Source organism: Osmerus mordax, chromosome 8, assembly GCF_038355195.1.
Source record: "Osmerus mordax isolate fOsmMor3 chromosome 8, fOsmMor3.pri, whole genome shotgun sequence".
Classification (NCBI taxonomy): Eukaryota; Metazoa; Chordata; class Actinopteri; order Osmeriformes; family Osmeridae; genus Osmerus; species Osmerus mordax.
The window spans coordinates 16,355,467-16,378,727 of NC_090057.1; positions in this window are offsets into that span (position 1 = coordinate 16,355,467).

A 23,261-nucleotide genomic window follows, 5' to 3' on the forward strand; every position below is an offset into this window, starting at 1 on the left:
GTCGCGCACACGCAGACTGGACAATAGTTTCTACCCAAGGGCCATCAGGCTTCTGTATGGACACTGATATGGACATTGATTCACTGCACACTAGTCACTTATACACTGTCACTTTCAGTACTGGTTGCACTGTAACACTGCACTACTGTACGTCACTGTACTTCGCCATCAGGCTCCTGTATGGTCATTGACATAGTCACTGATCTGCAATTTTGCACTATTGTACTGTACTCCACCTAGGTTAGAATAGGTTATAGGGTTGTAATAGGTATTATGTGCATTTAGGGTTAGTATGGTGTATTATTTATTGTTATCTGTATATTTAGGAAGTTTTAGTATTAGGGTTAGTATAGTCGATTATTTATTGCTATCTGCATATTTAGAAAGTTTCACTTATTTAAGCTCAGCATAGATGTAAATTATGATCTGTGTACTTATATGTTATGTTATGCCAGGTGCTTGCGTTGTCTTGTCTTAAGAATTTCAGTGCCCAGTCTGACCTTGTGTTGTTCTGTGTACCTGACAAATAAAACACTTGAACTTGAAGCATTCCAATTACAGTCCTAACTTGGACACACATTGCATCACTGTGTCTGTCTCACTGTAAATGCATGTATGGGATTTCCCATGTACTTAAGTTATACACTAATCAATAGAACTTTCACAAATCAATAGAACTAGTCATTGGATACTTAGTATGTTGTCATGTGAGTTTGTTATTGATAAGAGTAGATAGTGTGTAGTCAGGTTGAATAGATGTTCAGGGTCACGAGAAAGTACTGGGTGAACGTCCCTTGTGATGGCGGCACAAGGGAGAGCTCCACCTATGATCTCTCTCTGCCCTGAGTGGTCATGGGCTGGGAGCTGGGAATCTTTCTCTGTGACTGTTGTAACACCATTAATACCTGACTATCAATATCCATGTTGAATTTATTTGACCCTATAAAACACGTTCCCCCGACCTTTGAAGCTGGGAAACATGATTGAGACCTAAGCCTGGTGTTGTGCCGTCATTTATTGTCAGAGGTCTGTTTTCTCTCCCAATCTGCAGATCAATAATACATCTAGTCACTTATAAGAATACAAAAATACAGAACTGAACTTAAGTCTCCGTTAATGAAGACGAACAAGACACTTTCTTCATCAAAGGTGAGTTCTCTGCTGGGGATCATGCTGGACAGCTTGGAGAAGGAGGCTGAGAGTAGCTGATGGCCATCATTTACATTTACATTTATTCATTTAGCAGACGCTTTTATCCAAAGCGACTTCCAAGAGAGAGCTTTACAAAGTGCATAGGTCACTGATCATAACAACAAGATAGCCACAAAACATTGCGAGTAGCCAAAACATGAAGCACACATTGTGAACAACCAAAGTAAGTGCCAAAGGGAAGAACCATAAGAGCATGTAGTTAAACAAGTTACAATTAAACAACATGAACCGCTATACGTGCAAGTGTACCTGTGGAAAAAACAAGCAACAATAATAAAAACAATATATCACAGCGAGTACAAAAAATTTAAATCAGTTACCACTAACCACAAGAGCAACAAGTCTCTGAGCAAGAGTCATTGTGATCCTTGAGGAAACTAACATCGGGTCAAGCGAACCATTCCTAAGTACCGTTGTACTCCCGGAACAAGTGCGTCTTGAGCCTTTTCTTGAAGGTGGAGAGACAGTCTCTCCACCTTCTCTGATGGAGGTGGGGAGTTGATTCCACCACTGGGGGGCCAGACAGGAGAAGAGCTTGTGTTGGGACCGGGCGGCCTTGAGCGGTGGGACTACCAGGCGGTTGTCTGAAGAAGACCGTAGGTGACGGGTGGGGGTGTAAGGCTGCAGGAGAGACTTGATGTAGATGGGTGCAGTCCCGTTCACTGCTCGGAAGGTCAATACCAGGGTCTTGAATCTTATACGGGCCATGATAGGTAGCCAGTGGAGAGAGATGAGGAGCGGGGTAACATGGGAGCGTCTGGGTAGATTGTAGACCAGGCGGGCCGCTGCGTTCTGAATCCTCTGAAGAGGGCGGGTTGCACATGCTGGGAGACCAGCGAGCAGCGAGTTGCAATAGTCCAACTTGGAGAGGACAAGTGCTTGGACTAGCAGCTGGGTGGAGTGCTCAGACAGGTATCTCCTGATCTTCCGGATGTTGTAGAGGGTGAATCTACACGACCGGGAGACCGCAGCAATGTGGGCCGTGAGGGAGAGCTCGTCGTCCATGGTAACCCCACGGTTCCTGGCAGAGGATGAAGGGGTCACCGTCGCAGATCCCAGGGTGATTGAGAGATCGTGGGAGATGGAGGGTTTAGCCGGGATGATGAGAAGTTCTGTTTTGGCGAGGTTCAGCTGGAGGTGGTGCTCGGTCATCCAGGCGGAGATGTCTGTGAGGCAGGCCTCAATCCTAGCTGAGATCCCCGGATCGGTCGGGGGGAACGACAGGTACAGCTGTGTGTCGTCAGCGTAGCAGTGGTAGGAGAAGCCATGGGAGGTGATGATTGGTCCAAGTGAGGTGGTGTACAGAGAGAAGAGGAGGGGTCCAAGGACGGAGCCCTGTGGGACACCAGTGGAGAGCTGGCGAGGGCCTGACAGTTTGCCTCCCCAGGAAACCTGGTAGGATCTTCCCGACAGGTAGGATGAGATCCACTGGAGTGCAGTGCCAGTGATGCCCATCTCAGAAAGTCTGGCGAGCAGGATCTGGTGGTTAACCGTATCAAACGCTGCAGAAAGGTCCAGCAGAATGATGACGGATGACCTGGAAGCCGCTCTGGCAGACTGGAGGGCAGTGGTGACTGAAAGGAGGGCAGTCTCTGTGGAGTGGCCAGTCTTGAAGCCCGATTGGTTGGGGTCAAGCAGGTTGTTCTGAGAGAGAAAGTTAGACAGTTGGTTAGATACAGCACGTTCAATTGTTTTTGAAAGGAAGGGTAACAGTGATACCGGTCTGTAGTTCTGGAGGACAGCAGGGTTAAGGGAGGGTTTTTTGAGTAGAGGGGTAACTCTAGCCTGTTTGAAGGCAGAGGGGAAGGTGCCAGAGGTAAGAGAGGAGTTTAGGACATGGAGAAGAAAAGTGGACATCATGGACAACCCATCTCATCCTCACAGTGATGATGCAATGGAGAACCCGCAGCAACAGAATAGACAGCCACAATAATTAGAGGCCACACTACAATTCATTAGCTAGTAAGATAAATGCAGATATGATCAATTTTATGAATACAATGAAATAAACACAATGGAGATGGTGTATTGCAAACAAACTTTATTAAAAGAAAGTGATTATAATTCGTACAATATAAATGTGACTTTGGATTTATTTAATAGCTTCACATAAAACATTACATTGATACAGGGAGGGAGGACCTGACAGGGAGTCAGGTGGTTGAGCGGTTAGGGAATCGGGCTAGTAATCAGAAAGTTGCCGGTTCGATTCTTGGCCGTGTCAAATTACGTTGTGTCCTTGGGCAAGGCACTTCACCCTACTTGCCTCGGGGGAATGTCCCTGTACTTACTGTAAGTCGCTCTGGATAAGAGCGTCTGCTAAATGACTAAATGTAAATGTTGATAACTGCCCCCTCTATTAACTACTTATCCCTGGCACATGAGATGTAAAAATTTGTACACAATATGGGCACATTCCTCTAATCTAACGTTGCTGACATATCAAATATCAATCAAATAGTAGTCGGAGTATGAGGTGTTGTCTTCTGCTTTTGCTGGTGAGATCAGATTGGATTACCTTTAAAGTCACATTCATATTTGTGCATGTTCAGAAGACCAGCAGCTCAATAAACATAGGTGAACTGTGTCCTTTCTTCAGACTGAATCCAGACGAGCTGTTCAACCAGGTAGACAAGGTCCACCATGTGGGCTGTGGACAGCGGCTTTGGACAAGGTCAGCTTGGTGTTGTCAGGCCAGGTAGTCATGATCCAAGGACTCTGGGCCACCTACAATTCAATAGGAAACCAGAGAAATAAGAGGGAACATTTTTTAGATCAGGGGTATTCAACTTCTATGCAGTCTTGAGTCTGCAGTCTCTCTGTTTTAACTCATCACCGTCACTCACCCTCCCAGCAGTGTCACAGATAAAATGTATGCCCTGATCGGAGCCTTCAAATGAAAAAAAAAACTAGCTTGTCCAGTTACATATTAAGGGACTTAGATTAAAAACAATACCATCATCAGAATTGTGACTGACCCTAGTTCCACATCCCACACATCGAGACGACATGTCTGGGGAAATTAGGACGTTGTGTCACCATACACCGTAGGCTACCAGAGAATGTCTCCTTAGACAGGCTCTGGCATTACTTTTGGCAAGCTACTAGTCTGTATAGTCCAGCAGTCTCCAAACCTGTTTCTGAAGAGCTACTTGCCTGTAGGTTTTTGATCCAACAACACTCATTTGACCTGATACGAGTTACCTGATCAACCAGATAATAATTAGAATCAGGCGTGCTAGTGTTGGACCTTAAACCTACTGGCAGGTAGCTCTTCAGAAACAGGATTGGAGACTCGTATAGTCTATTATATTCATATCTTTTCACGTTTACATTTAATTTAGTCATTTAGCAGACGCTCTTATCCAGAGCGACTTATAGTAAGTACAGGGACATTCCCCCGAGGCAAGTAGGGTGAAGTGCCTTGCCCAAGGACACAACGTCAGTTGGCATGACCGGGAATCAAGCTGGCAACCTTCGGATTACTATCCCGCTTCCCTCACCGCTCAGCCACCTGACCCCCTACTCCACACGTTTCATGATGAGCTAGCCTAGCTAGCTAGAGTACAGTAGCATTAACGTGTGCTTGCTAGCTCGACTGTAGTGCTAGTTATCGAACAAAACGTAGTATAAAAGCCAAAACTAGTACAGTACCTCTTTTGTTGGGTGGTCCACGTAGGTTTCTTATGAGATTATGAGACTTTTTCATTACAAACACTTGTACAGACATCTTCCAACCCGTCTGCTACGGTACGAGCAGACTAAACCCAACAGAATCCCAACTCTTGCGTAGTGTACGCACGTTTTTTAAAACTCCCCCCACTCCCCTACCCATTGGTTTACAGCTTTAATTACGCAAATGTATGCTAACTTGATATCCAGAATTGCATTTTGGATATCAAGAATTCGAATTGTTGATATCCAGAATTGCATTTTGGATATCAACAATCTGGGATAGGGTGGAGGGGGCCTTGAGGCCCCCCCCCCCCCCCCCTCCACATACACCACCAGATGCCACTGTAGAGCAGAGTAATGACACCGCGAATACGGACGTTTATCATCATTATTATTTTGTATTATTATTAAGAGGCCCCTGATTGGTCGAGGCCCCGGGCTTAAGCCCAGGTAAACCCATGCATTAAGGCGCCACTGTTCACAGACTACATTGTGTACAGAGTTTATGGCATATTTTTGATGACACGAATGACGAAAATAATTTCACCACAGTAAGTCTGCTTCATGCTATGGTAGGTTGGTCTTTTAATGAATAATAATCCTAAACCCCTTGGTGTAGCAGTCTAAGTCACTTGCTAAAACTGTTGTAGCACACGGTGCCCAAGCCTTTTTTTTAATCATAGTCACAGAGAAACTTTGATCAATCCTGGAGAATTTGTCAGGGTGTTGGACGTGGTTACCATGCACCTCCTAGCATGAAGCTGCGGGAGTTATATTCTCTAACAAAAGGTTCTGTAGTTGGTCTGCAAAGTTACACCCAAACCATTATCTAAACAGTGCACTGCTGAACTTGCGTGAATGAATAGAGCCAAAATCAGTTTTTCTATTGTGGTACTGTCCCTTCAACTCTTAGCTGTGATATTAGAATACAGGTGTGCTGGACCCCAAACACATTTGTAGCAAGGAAAGAATATTTAGGAAATTGTTTCAAAAGGTCAGCCATCAGCTCTGTTTTTAATTAATCATTTTATTTTCATATATTTCCTCAAGGATGAAGATCTTAATCTTGCCACAGTCCTCAAATGTTTCCAGAAACAACACTTCTGCCAAGATGAAGAGGACAGCCAAAGCAGCTCTTCCGACTCTGGCAATGAACTCCATGTTATTGTCCATAGGAGGAAAGTCCTATACAGTGCTTTTAAAGCAATGTCATCACCATCATTCTGCTGGAAGAAATCTCCAAAAGTGGAATTTGTTGGGGAGGAAGGAGCAGATTACGGGGGGCCACAGAGAGTTTTTCCGGTGGGTGATAAGTAATGCAATGATATTAAGAATTATATTATATTTTTATCCCATATTTTTCCCCTCCCAACTTGGTCATGTCAATCTCACTACTGACCTTGACTTGGCAACTCTAAAATTAAATAGTCTGAAGGCCAGAGAATCTTTTTTTTGTAACTCATTATTGATGCTTTGTGAAATTGTATTTTCTCTCTCAAAGACTCTTGATGCAGGATGTGCAACAGTCCGGTGTGTTTGAGGGTCCATCTAAGGAGCTACTGTTCACCTACCATCAGGGCCAGGAACAAAAGTACCTAAAGGTTGGAAAATGCGTTGGCTGGTCAATCGTCCATGGGGGACCGGGATTAAGAGCCCTCGACAAAACACTGTTCGCTTGCATGTGTGGCCACAACCCATCCTTTGGAGATTTCCGTTGGAAAAATCTTGATGAAGATGTACAGAGTAAAATCAAGAAGGTATGAGCAAGGAGTATAACATTTGATTGACACTGAACTAACACATTAGTGTAAAACTAAGTGGTTGATCTGTGTCTTCTAGTTGAGAATTGCATTAAAAACTTGAGTATATTTGTCTTTGTCAGATTCTCAACTGCAAAGATGAAAATGAGTTTGCTGCATTGCTCCAGCCTGAAGTTCTAGGCAACTGATTAGCTGAGTGTGGCATATACATGTCAAAGAGAGAGGAGATCCCCAACACAATTGCATACATATGCAAACATTATGTGTTCATGAGGTAGTGACACATCATAATGACACATAAATATTTTTTAGTTGATGACAACACTTTGAAGCTGACTTTACAAACATGTATGCAATCATCTCTGGAGGTTTAGAAATAATACTGTACTGTAACTATGTCTGATAATGCCCTTGTTAAGTAATTACATCTATTGACAGAGTTGCAAACATCATCAAACAATTCACTGATGGATTGAACTCATGGGGCAATTTGTGGGATGTGGTGAAAGCCAACTATGCTGCCTTCCTGCCAGTCTTCACCGACATGTCCTCCCCTCTCACTCGCCAATCCCTCAAGTCACTCTTCAGTGTCAACTACAGTACAAGGGGCACCAACCGACGAGAGCAGGAAGAGGACACCATCTTCAGCTGGGAGGTTTCTACCTTCTACCATATTTCTCAAGATGGTAGAAGGTAAGATTATTTTCTGTTGTCTTGAAACACATTGACAGTGTCAATAGAGTTTTGGATTACCCTAAATTAAATGCTAAATAGAACCTAGTAAATGTATACAAATGTTAACAACTGGTTCAGATGGTTAGATTTCTGATCCCTTCTCAACAGACAGTCAAGCAGATGTTACTTTTGAGGACATCCTCATATTCATCACCTCAGCAGACATGATTCCTCCACTTGGATTCCAGGAACAGCCAACCATTGAGTTTTATGACCAGGAACAAGGCAGGTCACGAATGCCATATGCATCCACTTGCGCACTGACCTTCTACCTTCCCAGAGGCCTTGATAGCGAATATAGAATGAAGGAAATGGTCACTTCAGCCATAAAAAACAGCTTAGGTTTTGGAAAACCTTAAGTTACTGACAAATGACATGTACCCATGCTTTGATATTCAGTTAATTTTCTTATCCCATCACTTTGATAATTGCACTTTTGTCTCCCCTGTTCATAAAACTCTGTTCTAAAACTGGTACTTTAGGAAACATTTTATCTGGCCTTTCTGGTTTTGATCTCAGTGTAGCCTGTAATTTGGCTGCTGATTTCAGACCCTTCACACGTTCAATTGTTTTTCTTAACTTTGGGTTTTATGTAATCCGTTAATGTTTGATTTTTTAATGGTATTTTCACAGACATGGGCGTCTTAATAGCACTTGAGGCCCCTGGGCTATGGACTTTTTTTGTCATTTTTTGAGGCCCCCCACACGCTAATCGCACAATCGCACGAGTTGCTTGTATTGTTATTTACATTCCGTTGCACGGTTTAGGCTGAAATTCAGTTTTTGTGGCAATAAGTGCCTTGTGTCAACGAAGGGAACTCAGTGCTAGCCTACGTCACAACGTCAGCACACGTTAGCAACGACGCATGGATACAACGTGCATTGCTGTTGCACAGCAAGTATCGTATCGTGCCATGGTGTACTAGCAGCATTATACATTTAAGAAATTCAAGACTTGCATGTACAGTAAGTAATGTCACAATAAATTCCTGATTCCCGTCCCTGTATTCAATGCCACAGCCTAAACTTTATGTCAAAAGAAACGTTTTTAATTTCTGGCGCATTCAAACAATCCCCTCAGTTAAGTTTGGCTAGCAACAGCAGCTAGGCTAGCTTGCTCGTAGCATAATTCAGCTTCTCCACGCAGGGCTCTAGACTGAGACCAAAAAGTCGCGTTTGAGGGCATATTTTCAGTTAGCAGATGGTACCGTTTGAATCGCGATTCCATCTGAAAAATACTGCCGGTGACAACGTTGTTAGAATAGCTTGTCTCAAAGGAGGTTTAGCTTGTTTCATATTAAATGGACCCATCTGCAACCGACGCAAGCAAGCACACCCTACAAATTGTACCCTCTCTAGTTTTTGTTACATTTTGTTTAGAGAAGTCTCCACATACACCACCAGATGCCACTGTAGAGCAGAGTAATGACACCGCGAATACGGACGTTTATCATCATTATTATTTTGTATTATTATTAAGAGGCCCCTGATTGGTCGAGGCCCCGGGCTTAAGCCCCAGGTAAGCCCGTGCATTAAGGCGCCACTGTTCACAGACTACATTGTGTACAGAGTTTATGGCATATTGATTTGACTGTAGGCTATAAAAATAAGTTCTCAAAATGATGTATTTAGGTTTGTTGAAAAGAAAGTGTTGGAATGGATGGCTTTTAAATCACCTCCTATAATTAAACAGATTACCTCAGTGCTACAAGTCTGAGCTTTTCGAGTTTCTCATGATAGGAATAATCAAATTTAAAAAAGGATAACATATCTTGTCTCTCCCAAATGCAATTGTTTTTCAAACTGTCTGCACGTTGGTTAAAGGTACATTCTCCATCTGAGCCTGTTGACATGTCGATGCATACTTGAATAAACACTGTGCAACTGAGTTATTGGTTTATTTGATTGCAAAATACACCCATCATTGTAGGTACATGTAGGATTACAGTTGCCACATTACAGTGCACTAGGTTCTCATTTACAGACAAAACACAACATGGTACATCATACAAAGTATTACTGCTGCTTCCCATTTCATTAATCACACTTGATATAAAGTATTCAAACATGTTGCACTCCGGGATCCCTCAGCGTGCCCGCAAACCTTTGCCACGCTGCTACTGTACACATATGAAGCCTAGTTGATAAACTTACATTATAAAACATGGACAATTTTCCTTATCTATATAGCTCTCACAATGCTACATGTGTTTCCTTATTCCTTTGATATTTCTTTACCAGAAACATACAGACTATCAGCTACAACACTTGTCTTCCTGTGTACCTTACTGCAGAAACTGGACGACTCGCATACATTCACTGTCCAATGCCAAATTCACTCAAAACTCTACAGCAGCTTTGATACCTCAGTTTTAAATCTGTGATCCCCGTCAAGGCATCCTGAAGAGCCTGCTTTTGTTCAGGCGTCAGAACAACCGGAGGTGGTTCTACGATGACAGCCCGGTCTAGGTCATCATTATCAGCTTCAGCTTGCAACCGAGGTAGCTGAATATCATATCTTCCCAACATTGTTTCCAAGCTTTCCTCTGTGTACGGATCCTCCCCAAAGACTCTGCACAGCTGTGGCATTTTGGTGAATGTTTCCAAGCATGCCGTCCATCCAGATTTGATTGGGTGTGCAGTTGTGCTCTGTGCGTAGACTGTGACTGTTCCATGCAACTCTGAAACAATCCAAACTATTTTGGATTTCAGGCAGGTATGTCTTGTGCAGTGAAAACCTATGGATGTTGTCATATGGATCCCAAATTAGGTCTTCCTCAAAAGAGTAAAAGAGATTATAGAAACTGTGGATGACCTGGATGAACACATCTCTCCAAAGACGTTCAATCCGCTGGTTATGAACGGATCTGCCAGTGATGTGGCTACCACGACCCTGTCCATTTAACAAAGTCATTAGCAGTGCAACCAAAGTGTTTTCACCTCCGCAATCTGACCTCACTCTTGATGGGACTCCATATTGACAAGTGGCTCTGACAAAATGTGAAAGCACAGTTGTAGCAGTGTTGTTTGTACTGCATCTCAGGAACGTGATCACACGAGAACGACCATCAATTCCAGCGTGGGTCACAAATCCCCATCTAGAAGTGTTGTTACCAAAAAAGGAAATTTTTTGGTAACATTGTAAATTGTACAGTCAACTTAATTTTATATGAATGTACCTATAAATTAAAGACAGATGTGTACATGCGGGCTTAATTTATGGACTGCTATTTAAATGTTCCTGTGGTTATACTACCATCATTCTAAATCAAGTTTCTCTATACAAATCACAAGAACATGTTATGTGGTCACTAACACATTGACACTAAGATAACTGAGAATATGCACTTGAAATGTTAAACTCAATAGCGTTAACTAATCATTTTTGATTACCTTATGAGACGCATGTGGCCATCTATGTGCCATAAACTGTTTGGAAATGGCACATGATAACTGCGTCTTGCAACAACGTTGCTCCACCTCTGGGCTGCTGCAGCTGGGTCCACCCTGGTCAGCATCTCACGAACCCTTCTTCTTTGAACCGTTATCCCCTCAGCCAGAAGGTATCCCTGCATCATCTGCATTTGAGAAATCAAATTTATTTAACAGGCAAAATCATACCGTCAAGACTCATCTGGGTTATTTTGTGGAGTTGAAGGCCCAGTTGTGCGATTGCCAATTGTGGCCAGGTCCCATGGAGCCTTCAACCTGGCCAAGCTTAAGACAATGTGGCCAAGTTTGTCCTAAATTCTGTTTGCTCAGATTTACTTTCTGGTTAAGGAAATTAGTGTAAAAAAGCAGTCTGGCTATTTGGACAGGTCTTAGCAGGGCTCTAGAGCAAAATGTGTACGGGTGTGACTAAATTTTTTCCTAGGTCGCACCGGTGCACCTAACCTCCTCGCATCCGCTGTCTCTCCACAAACGAAGCGTTTGTTATCCTAAAACGGAACTGACACTCATGGTTGGATCATATCGTGGTCTAAACCAATCAGAGACAGAGATGGGGCGGGTCTTTGCCTCTGATTGGCTTTGGTCCAGATATTCCTGTAGCTCCGTGCTGTTCGATTGAAATTACGACTTGAGCACCAGTCAGTTTAGCAGACCTGGGCATTGTATGGCCCGCGGGCCATAACCGGCCACAGGCTGTCTCAATCCGGCCCACGTGAGGTAAATCAAAAATGTAAAATAAATAAATGTGTTGAGCGGTAGTAAATATGTAGTCCTGAAAGACTACAGTGATCAGGCGATTTACATATGTGCGCTTGCGCAACCTCACCGATGGGAGAGTTAGCTGTTGGTTAGCCCTCGAAAATGAAAAACTTTGCCACTGATCAACTTTTAACAAGACATGGACTTCTAAGTATCTGTTTACTGAGGTCAAAGTGAAAGCTGTGAAGAAAAAAAACTAACGCGGACGTAATAAGAACTTGACTGATTCAGTGGGCGCGGGCTGATGGTTTGCTAGTTGAACTGCAGACCCTGATGATTACCTGTCAGCTGTCCTTCGCATATCCACCTCAGACATACAGGCAGATTTCCATGCACTTGTTCAAGCCCAGTGGATTTCTCTCACAGAACAAAATGAACTGAAAAAACGTATTGCTTTTTGTATAAAGTTGATCAATTCCACATCTTTAACATACTGCAAAACAACTTTTCAGTGTTTGTGAAGATTAACTGGTTACAAATAAAATGAAACACTGTTGTTGTTGTTTATACTGTTTATTACTTCTATAATCTTTCCTATTTGACCTACACCAAAATCTAAAATATTTAGAGTCAGATGGCTGAGCGGTTAGGGAAGCGGGCTAGTAATCAGAAGGTTGCCAGTTCGATTCCTGGCAGTGCCAGATGACGTGCCAGTTGTGCCCTTGGGCAAGGCACTTCACCCTACTTGCCTCTGGGAGAATGTCCCTGTAAGTCGCTCTGGATAAGAGCGTCTGATAAATGACTAAATGTAAATTTATATAAATATTTACAGAATATCCTTATTCTTCTGATAACCAGTAGCAGCTAATCAAAATATATACTTTACTGCTTTTTACAATGGGAGAAAATGAATAGTGAGCAAATTGATGAGGCCCTCCAACACATTTTAGGTTTCTCATGTGGCCCCTTGTAAAAATGAATTGCGAACCCCTGAGTTACGAAGCTGGGCCATGGAGCTAACCCATGGAGCTAGGATTTTGATGCTAGGGAGTGTGGCAAGATGATTTAGCCAAGGCCATAGGGCAAGAAGGCCAAATTACAGGTGTTGGCCATCTGAAGGGCATGGGACAGCAAGGTGGGACCCGCTATAAGACTTTGAGCCATGAAATGTTGGGTCTCAGTTCAGGGAAGCACTTTTAAACTGTAGCACTTTCTATTTTGAAATGTTTTATTTTGCTTAAAATGTTTTAGTTTGGTAGCTCAGTGAAGCACTTAAAAGATTTTTTTATATATATATACAGTATGATTGTGTGATTTTTTTTTTTTTTACCTACACCTTATTCTTGTTTAAGATCATTTACATAATATATATGAATGTATATGGAGCGTGATAAAAAGGTGACCTTGAAATTGTGGCGACGCAAGGAAAAATTTGGGTGCACCTAAATTTTGTGCTGGTGCACCTAAATAAAAAAGTTAGGCGCACCAGTGCAACCAAGGCAACAAGTTAGTCTGGAGCCCTGCTTAGACTAGAGGATGGCTGACGCAAACTTTTCTGAAGTTGTAAGACTGTAGCAGTGACAAATTCATATATAATAGGACACTGGAAAAGGTGGTAAAAACAAGCTCTTAGTGTAAGACAATATTAAATGGTGTATTAATCAAATAGGTTTCATATTATTTATAAATGTTTTATGTTATGAATATTGTCAGGAATTATAAAAGGCCTAATAATAATTACCGTTAAGCCTGATTGTGGACACTGTTGGTGTAGTCTGCTTATGTGTTGCTCAAGCTCATCATCGCCAATAGTTGTGAATCGATGACGCAAAGAAATACCCAACAATATGGATTTTTTGTACAGATAGGAGGATGAACAACCCAAGTTCCTGGCCATTGCTTTAATGGTAAAACCCTGTCTTTGGAGCACTTGTATCTGAGCTCTGGTGACATGAATAGATGGTCTCCCTCTTTGGCCTAAAACACAAAACATGTTTTACTTAACAGAAAAAAACATATTTTAGAAATATTCCGTAGTTAAACTTCTGTATCAAAATAAGTTAAACTGAACCTATCTAGCTTGCCTACTGCTAGCCATAATGGTCCTAGAAAATTCATGAGGCTTAGGAAGTGCTGCAAAACTTGCATTATTTTAACTATGTATTACAAAACACAGCAGTTATTAGACTACTACTATCTGCAACAAATACATACAATTCATTTTTAACACTTGAACACATACCTGTTCGACTGCGTGGAGCTTGGTAAGACAAGCTAGCTGGTTCTGGTGAATCGATGCATGTCTTCAACTCATTCAAACTTTCTATAAGCTCACGAAACGTTTCAGGTCGTAAATGGTGTTCTACTAGATACAAGTTTGCAATTACTAAAGAAATAATTTGCAATTCACGGTGTCCTGCGGATCCTTGGTTCAATGCTCTTTCAATTGTTAAAATTCTCCTTCGGACTTGATTCAGTACACGCGCAGCCATGTTAACTAGCATTGTTTAAATGATAAAACGGCTTGCCAAGATATAACATAGAACATGCAAATATAATCCCGCCCCCATTAAGGTCAAAATTCGAATTGTTGATATCCAAAATGCAATTCTTGATATCCAAAATCCAAACATACATTGTTGATATCCAAAATGCAATTCTTGATATCCAAAATTCGAATTGTTGATATCCAAAATGCAATTCTTGATATCCAAAATCCAAACATACATTGTTGATATCCAAAATGCAATTCTTGATATCCAAAATTCGAATTGTTGATATCCAAAATGCAATTCTTGATATCCAAAATTCGAATTGTTGATATCCAAAATGCAATTCTTGATATCCAAAATTGGAAGAACTATGGCTTGTAATGACTGCAAACAACTTACTCAGAGGATAGTCGAACTGGAGCTAAGAGTCAGAACCCTCTTAGATATCAGAGAGACCGAAGACTTTATAGATTCCATGCTACCTAGCCCGGAGGCTAAGCTACCTACTTTGATGGAACAGCTCAGTGACAGAGACTTTCCCAAAGAAAAGCTACGCTAGGACAACCACCATGCTATTTCATTGGACATACCGGTCATCATCACAAACAGAAAATGGCATGGTAAAATGCATGGTTACAAACCTGAAACTAGTGTTAGAAGTCACAGAACTATCCATATTCTCAAAGATATTGAGGCAATGTGGAACCTTACATAAATACACCCCTTTCAGACATTTTGTATTGCATTTCTCATTCCATTTCACCCTATATAAAAAACACATCTGCCCAGCCCGCACACTGTCCCCATCCATGCTGTTTCCCTCTCTCCCAGCGCAGGTCATGCCAAAGCAGAAATGCTACAGCAGCCACATGAGGTTTAGATGTAGTCCAAAAATTACCTCCCACAATCAATACATATCAATCACAACATTGTTTTTAAACTTTCTCAAAGATGGCTTGAAAACCACAGATATTCACTTTCTTCTTGAGTAGATCTCAAGAATAGCCTCATGGGGACCTGGCTAGGCTGCTGCCTGGGTACAAATCTCTTCCAGCTCCTTGCGAGTGTAGCCTCTGATAATTATTTGGCCGACTCTCTGTTCCCATTAAACTACACGACATGCACACTCAGGGTGACCAACAAGATTATATTAACTAACAAACAATAACATTACAAACATCTAACTGAACGAACACAGCAACTGAAATCCCTCGCATGGCCGTTGTAACCAAACTATTTTCCACAAGTCTTTGCGTTTTTTGACATGCCGCACTGCATGCTGGGTACTCAAGAGCGCCGACTGCGTGATATGATGAGATGCTAGTGATGTGCTAAGGTCTCTGAGTCTCCTGCATTAACAAGTTCTGCTCAATTAGCAAGCTATTTTTACTCATGTTTTGTTAGCTATTGAATGGTAATGAAAGCTAGCTAAAACAATGTTAGTTAGCTTGGCTAAACTGGTTTTCATAGCAACAGAAATCAACAAATCAGATCAGTCGAAATGTATTCAGAAAGGGGGGGATCTGTATTTTTTACTCTACTCTTAACGCATGACTATGTTTAACTTAATGTCTGCACCTCTCTGTCTCTGGAGTGGGGTGTGGGGGCTTCATATCCAACAAATTACACCCCTGAACTTTTAAAACAGATCTAATGGCCTACTACAATTGTAAATATCCTATGGCTTCTTCTCCAATTGGGCCTTAATACAATGTCATCTAATATTTTCTGCCCATTCTGTTTTTGGGGACTTTCCACACCAGCACCCTTTGCCCAGTCCCTCTATTCTGCCCTACTACAACGTTTTTCCAACACCAGTTACAATCAACCCTGGGCAGGGACGGCGCCAGAAAATTTGTAATACAGGTGCTGAGGAGGTGCTAGGTCATTGACAGGGGGAGCTGCGCAATTATATACACGTAAATACTATTAATAAAGAAGCAGTACTTCTCTTGAGTGGTTTTTATTCAGATGAATAATCATTGGATTCAGGTCAAAAGTCTATCACTTGAACTGGTTTCATCACTTAAGACACTCAAAGTCAGCAGCTTGGCATACTGGGACATGGAAAGTATTAAACATTTAGACTTTCATCAAAGTAAAAAATGCTGGTTTGTCCTTTTTTATCAATGTCCTCAAAAAAGCAGTCTGCAGAGCTACTGTGTCTGTGGGGTGACTGTCTGTCTCTGCAGGCAGGCAGGCAGGCAGGCCAGCTGAATGAAGCTGTTCAGATAGAGAGGGATAGTCCAGCAAGGGGTCTGTGATGCTCTCAGCATTCTCTGTTGTTGCTCTCAACATCCTCTATTGAACTCTGTTGAGCAGGCCTCTGCATTACCCTCCAGACCTGTAAAAGTGAAGAAAGGATCCATGTCGGTTCAGTTGTGAAAAACGTTTTCCATCTACACTTGACATAAACTACTACAGTTTTGACTGTGAAATGCAGTGGCATTACTTGAACTTGAATCCAAATGTGTTGACCTGATGGAGACTGATGCGAAGTCACTCAAAACACGGGTTTGATTCCAGGCTCTGGCAAGAATATTTAGCTCTAAACTGGTCAATATATACACATCTGACAAAATACCAGCTCAACCTTTGCCTGTAAACAGTGATTCTGACTGTCAGAGACCTTTAAATAGCCTGACTTACTGAAATTGGCAAAACTAGCCTGGCTAACGTAGGTCGCTTTCTCAGGGCATATGACGAATGAAACAGGCTCGCCTTGAAAAATCAGATATACTGGCTATCTTTAGCAGGCCCTTGTCTACAAAAAGCAGTCCTCCCTGACGTTTTTGGAGAAGAATTGAGTGAAATACAAAATTGTTTACACACTGAAAGTGGGTGAGCCGAGTCTGACTCTGAGGCTAACGTCAAAACAATGTACCCCCGGGACGCAGTATCACTCCAATTGCAAGTCCACAAATCACAAAAATAATCGTAGCATCTGGCTAAAGGCACAATTCCCACATCTCCTAAAGGCTGCCCTCCTCAACCTTTTTGATGAACAATTCGCCGAGATGCAAAATGACTCACTAATTAAAAACACAGAGGAAAAAAGCTAGAGCTACAGTAGCTACTTTTCGAGTTTGGTTTTCCGTCACTTCTGACTCACGACCTAAAGGTCTAAAAGTGCTAAAACCTTCACCATAATTCAAGAGTGGTGTACTTTCACGAACCCAATCATTGATTCTATCTTAAAATGTGTAAAAATAGGACTTACCGAACGTGGCTGCCTCCAACACATCTAGCGATTCTGAATCGCTTGATTCTGAATCAAGATGAAACAGGGGCTAAAAACCGAGGGTGGGGGCTTGGTCAGCACACAATTTCCAGAAAGGATGTGTGTGCGTCTCGCCAAGCTCGCGCGTGTGTCAAGTAGGGTGACCACCTGTCCCGCTTTGCGCTGTATCGCACAGCATTTTCAATATGGGACGTGCGGGACAAGGGGTGAAAATGCTGTGCGACACAACGCAAAGCGGGACAGGTGGTCACCCTAGTGTCAAGGGGCAGGATGAGTCTGAGAATTTGGAGCATGCGCGCTATGGAGCAATTCAATTGAATTCAATCATATATTGACATATCAAGGTGAAATTGCGTATGGTACTTCAGAATGATGTCATCTCTAAGGCACAAAGGTTTGAAAAACCATCAGTCAAAATTATATTTGATTTATTAACACAAAGATATTGTGGCAATGTAGACATTTACATAAATACACTTCTTTCAGCCATTTTGTATTGCATTCCTTATTCAATTTGACCCTATAGAAAAACCTGTGTTCTACAAATCTGTAACAATTTTCAAGTCGATTGGATCTATGGTTCATGAGGAGAAGGGGTTTTGAAGGTTGTACCAAATTTGGACAGTACAGCTAAATCTATGATGGCGGACCTTATGGGTTCTTGAGGCTTTTTTGTTCCCCATGAGAAGTAAGGTATGTATACCAATTTTCAGGCTTTTTGGAATAATGGGTCGCTGGGGAAATCACGTAGACTTTGGGCGTGGCTTATAACGCCACCTATGGGCGTACATGGGCCATTAGCGGTCTGGGAGTAGTGAGTGACCTGTTGTATCATTGGGCCAAATTTGAAAAAATCGGGTCAAGGACCTTTTGAGCTATTGGGCCATTTAGCGGAGAAGAGGAAAAATAATAATAATAGGAATACTAACAAAAACAATAGGTTCCCTCCTACCGGAGGAACCCTAAAAACATGTCATTGACTAAACACAAGCACTCAAAATTGATTTCACTTGTTTCAAATGATGTGACACAACCAATATAAGCCAGTTCAGAGAGCGAACAGGGGGGTGTTCCATCAACGTCGATTAAGGAAAAGCTAGACTTATCTCGCCAAGTCTCACTTACTTTAGCGAGAGTTCCGTTCCATTAAGGTGGCTTATTTTAGTTCTAGCTACGTAACCAAGGTAACTTATACTTCGGAACTAGCTTGATCCGTGTCAGGCTAAAAGTCAAGCTAAACTAAAATGTGTTGCAAATTATTTCAAACAGGCGGAAACAGAATCTCAAAAGACAGTTCCGTCGAGTAAATTCCTGCGCGCAAACCACTTTAGTCCGTGTTCGGAAACGTAAATTCTGACTTTTTGAAGTGCAGACATTAATGATTTAGCTACATTTAGATTTAGATTCATCTCCAAAAAATATATTAATTTAAATAAACAAGTTAAGAAATAATGTCACTTTTGTTTTCAAAAGCCATTGGTTAATTGACATAAAATAAGGACTTAGAAACTAAGCAGAGCGTCTAGACAAGTTACAATCAATTATGGCGTATCCGTTCTTTGACAACCCCGTGGTGGATGAAGGTGCTCAGATTATACAAAGAGCGTTTATCCCACCAGCCCCAAGGGTCTTCAGAGACAGAAGTAATGGTTCCCTGACCAGTATCTGTGGAAGAAGTATAGGTTCAGCAGGCCCAGTCATTCTTAAAAAAAAAATACATAAATATATATATATGAAATAACACTTTAGCAACTCTTAAGGATGGCAATGAACACATAAGAGCAGCCTACCATCCTTTGTAAAAAGTAATAGAAAGGAGAGTAGACTATAGTAGAAAGGAGGGTAGTAGACTGCAGTCTATGTAGGTAGGCCTAGACTATGTAGTCTACTGGAATCACACACAAGGAAGCAAACCCACTGTAGCCAAGCCTTGACACTGTTCAGTCTGTCTGCATCTGTCTATGTCTTTGCATGTGGGACATTCTTGAACGGGCAACTATGCCAGGAAATATGAAGGGTATACCTTGCTTCAAAGCAGTACCTGAATATTATCATCAGTTTTTCAGGTAATCTTGAAACACAAAGAATCAAGGAGGACTTTTTATTCAATTGTATGAAGTATTTTCATTGTTTAAAGTAGCCTATATGTTGACAAGCCTGTATATTACCTCTCCTCTGGCTTCCCCAATATTATAGGTGCAATATACTGTCCCCATGGGTATATCCAGGCCCATTGGAAGACTCAGGGGGTGACTGCCTGGTGCCCCCATGGTTGAAAGCGTTTCTAAAATGCCCAGAGTGGCAAAAATTAGACCAAGTGCCCTACTGTCTGCCATTCACATTGTGAAATATGCTTGAGTGCACAGGATGCCCCATGCAATAAATGACAGTGTGCCCTCTATAAATGTAAAAGAGATCCTTTATAGTATAGAAAATGTGATGCAGTACCCTATAAGGTGCCCTTACAATGGCCTAAATTGGACTGTTCCCATGCCCTTACGTCCAATGGAAAAAGGTGCTGTTATGAAGTGCCCTTTATGCTGCCCCTACATGACAGTGTCCCAAATGTTGCCCTTTCCAAAGAAGACAATTAGATTCTGTGCCCAACAGTCTCCCCTAATGTTCCCAGTAGGGCATGCTTTCCCAAAGTGAGGCTGTGACAACACTTGGCACAGCCACAGTCTGTCACCGTCCAAGCCCCCTCTGGATCTGTGGAGGCAGACTATGTTAATTGGAAATACTCGTAATATAATAATGATAGTCATGCTGAGCAATTTTAATTCTTTAATTCTGCCAAACAAAGTGTGCAGTTTGGGTCACCTTCTGATCTAAAAAGGCAGTGTTGGATCTGTGCAATACTAGTCATTTCAGTGAATCCCCATTCAAGTCATGGTTATCTTTCCCTTTTATCTTAAAGCTCAGCATTTAGCCTATCAGTTAATAAATGTGTGTGGCAAAGTTATTTTGAAGTAATTTTAGATTTTGTTCAAGATGTGAAGACAAAAACATTATTAGCCCACATCAAGTGCAATTAACCATGGCCTTCTTCAGTGTTTTGAATTTTATCCTACAATTTTCAATTGCTGCCACGTTCTTTTTTGGGCTATTATTCTCCATCTCCTGTTGAGAATATCGACCATAGGCTAGGCTGCCAGAACGGTTTCAGACAGCTCATCAAATTACACTAATTATCAGTAGGCCTAAATGCATATATATATATATATATATATATATATATATATATATATATATATATATATATATATATATATATATATATATATATATGTTAAGTAGATTTGGTAGGTCTACAATTTACGCATTTCAACGGTCGTAATGGTTTGACAACTTGTCTCCCTTGCCATGTTAATTGCGGCAACATTGCCCTTTTAGGGAACAAAAAAACTCAAAAAATCAATTTACGCTGCTGAAACAACACACCTCTGCTGCTTTACGCTATACTTTTTGCGACATAACTCCTCTTTTCGACGATCGCCTGATCTGGGCTGCACAGTCTAAGCTTATTGAGGTCTAGCTTGAATTAGCGTTGCCTGTTAGTGGAACGGAACGTTAGTGGAACGGCTTGAAGTCTAAGTTGACGTTTACCCAAGTGAGACTTATTCGTGTTAGCGTGACTTGCGTTAGCGACGTTGATGGAACACCCCCCAGGTTAGCAAACAATATTGCTTGTGATGTTGACGAAGTGCTCTGGCCTGACCCAGCCAAAAGACAAGAAGAAGCACATTGATCACATGTTTACTACTTGGATTTTTGTCCCTTATAGTATTGTATACTGTCGTAGTCTACAGTGCATTGTAGGCTGTATACAGTACAATGAACAAATTGTATGGCCCTGAACATTGTACTTTCCATTTGTTACAGTAACAGTACTGACTGCTCAATAGATTTTGACTGGTTGCAGGTTCATATCAACAAAGAACCAGAGTGAGTTGTGAGTAGTGAGATGCAGGATACAGTATGTATAGGTGTACAAGGAGGAGAAAGAACAAGAAAAAATGCAAAGAGTAAAGCAGAATAGTGATTTCTGAGAAATGTTTAGCTACTATGATAGAACATGTTTTCGTTCATCAAAAGACAATGACGGATAAATATGAAATTTGTTTTGAGATGTAAAAATCTCCCTGAGAACTATATGTTTTGAACAATGTGTTTTCAATTTGGTTGTGTATTGTTTACTGACTGCTTGATAGTGTATATCATTTTGATCACTTTGTTTATGATTTGAGAGCAGTGTTTGATTTTGAGCACAGGTAAATCTGTTTTGAGGCGAAAGTTTGATTTTGAGCACAGGTAAAACTGTTTTGAGGCGAAAGTTTGATTTTGCAAGAGGATTCAGAGGTTTTGTAAATAGTGCTTGAAGATGAGGTCTTGTGTTTACAGTTGAGAAAATGGGTGACTGTTTCAAGAAATGTGTTTTAGCAATTGTGAAAAATTGTAAAGTGACAACTTAAACAGGTAGTCAGGTGGCTGAGCGGTGAGGGAGTCGGGCTAGTAATCCGAAGGTTGCCAGTTCGATTCCCGGTCATGCCAACTGACGTTGTGTCCTTGGGCAAGGCACTTCACCCTACTTGCCTCGGGGGAATGTCCCTGTACTTACTATAAGTCGCTCTGGTAAATGACTAAATGTAAATGTAAACAGCAATTAAGGCTAAATAACTAAGGATATTTATTCGTTCCAGTAGTATACGATTCCTTTGTCTTTAACAAAGAGGCTCAGTGAGAACTTTGCTACCTGACATGGGTTCTCAATGTAAACAAAAAACAAAAATGCGATCACTATATAGACCTTTCACACAATAACCGGAAATATGTAATCGTTGTGGAAGCGGACTTCCTGTCAAGCATCAACACAGGAGAAAATGGATCAGAGTCTACACAACTTCGCTAACGAATTTGCCAAATATTACATTTGCCGACGTTACAAGACTCGTGGAGAAATACTCTGTCACCAAATCAATAAAGGGTACACATTTTTCCACAAGGAATTTATCCATAAGTACCATGGTAAGTGAGAGCGATCAGGCTAACTGTTACGACTCCCGCGAGCTAGTTTAGTGAAACTCGGTCAACTCAACATAGCTGAGAGTCGAGACCGAAGAAAACAAACATTCCCTATTTTCCTTACTACGAACTCCGGGGGCTATTGCACAAAAGTAGAATAAAGATATCCAGGATAACTGAAAAGGCGCCACTTGACTTACGCTGCGTTCACACTGCAGCGGAGCGGGCGGCGCGGGGCGTCGGCTTCCAATTCATTTTCAATGAAACCAGGCGTTGACGCTCGCGTAGGGCATTGTGGGAAGGCGAACGGAGCGGAGCGGAGCGTTGCAAGTTGGATTTTCTCAACTTTATGTAAATGAGGAGCGTGAAAACGCTAGCGTTGGCCAATCGGATTGGTTTCTTGTTTCTTGTAACGTGTTCGTCATGGTAAACATTTCTAGGTTTGACAATTTCAAGATGGAGGAGAAACTTTTCGTATGTGTCTGCACACCCAGTTCTGTTCAGAACAAAGTTACTACTGTGACGAGCCTGAATTTAAAGAATACATTAAACTAATAATGCATGGTGCATGGTTGCCGATGTCGTCATTGTTCCTAGTGTGTTTCTATAGCCTCGTCACATTAAGTGACTGTTCTGTGCCACTGCTAGCTCGCTAGCCCAGCCTACAAACGACTGGTTGAGTGACCGGTGGCGTAACATGTATTCTACTGTAATCTTGCTCTAGTAAAATCTTGCACTTACATAAATGTTGTGTAAAAGGGGTATTTTGATCGATATTGTGAGTACATGAACCCAAATCATGGCTTGGCCATGACTACAACAGTGACCTTAGAGAACTACAACTCTGTATTAACTTGTCTAACACGCCCCCGAGCGTGGTGTACTGTGGGAAGGCAAGCGATGCAGAGCGTTAAAAAACGCTGCAGTGTGAACGCAGCGTTAGTGTGATCCGCTCATCGCGGCTTCGTTTGCCGA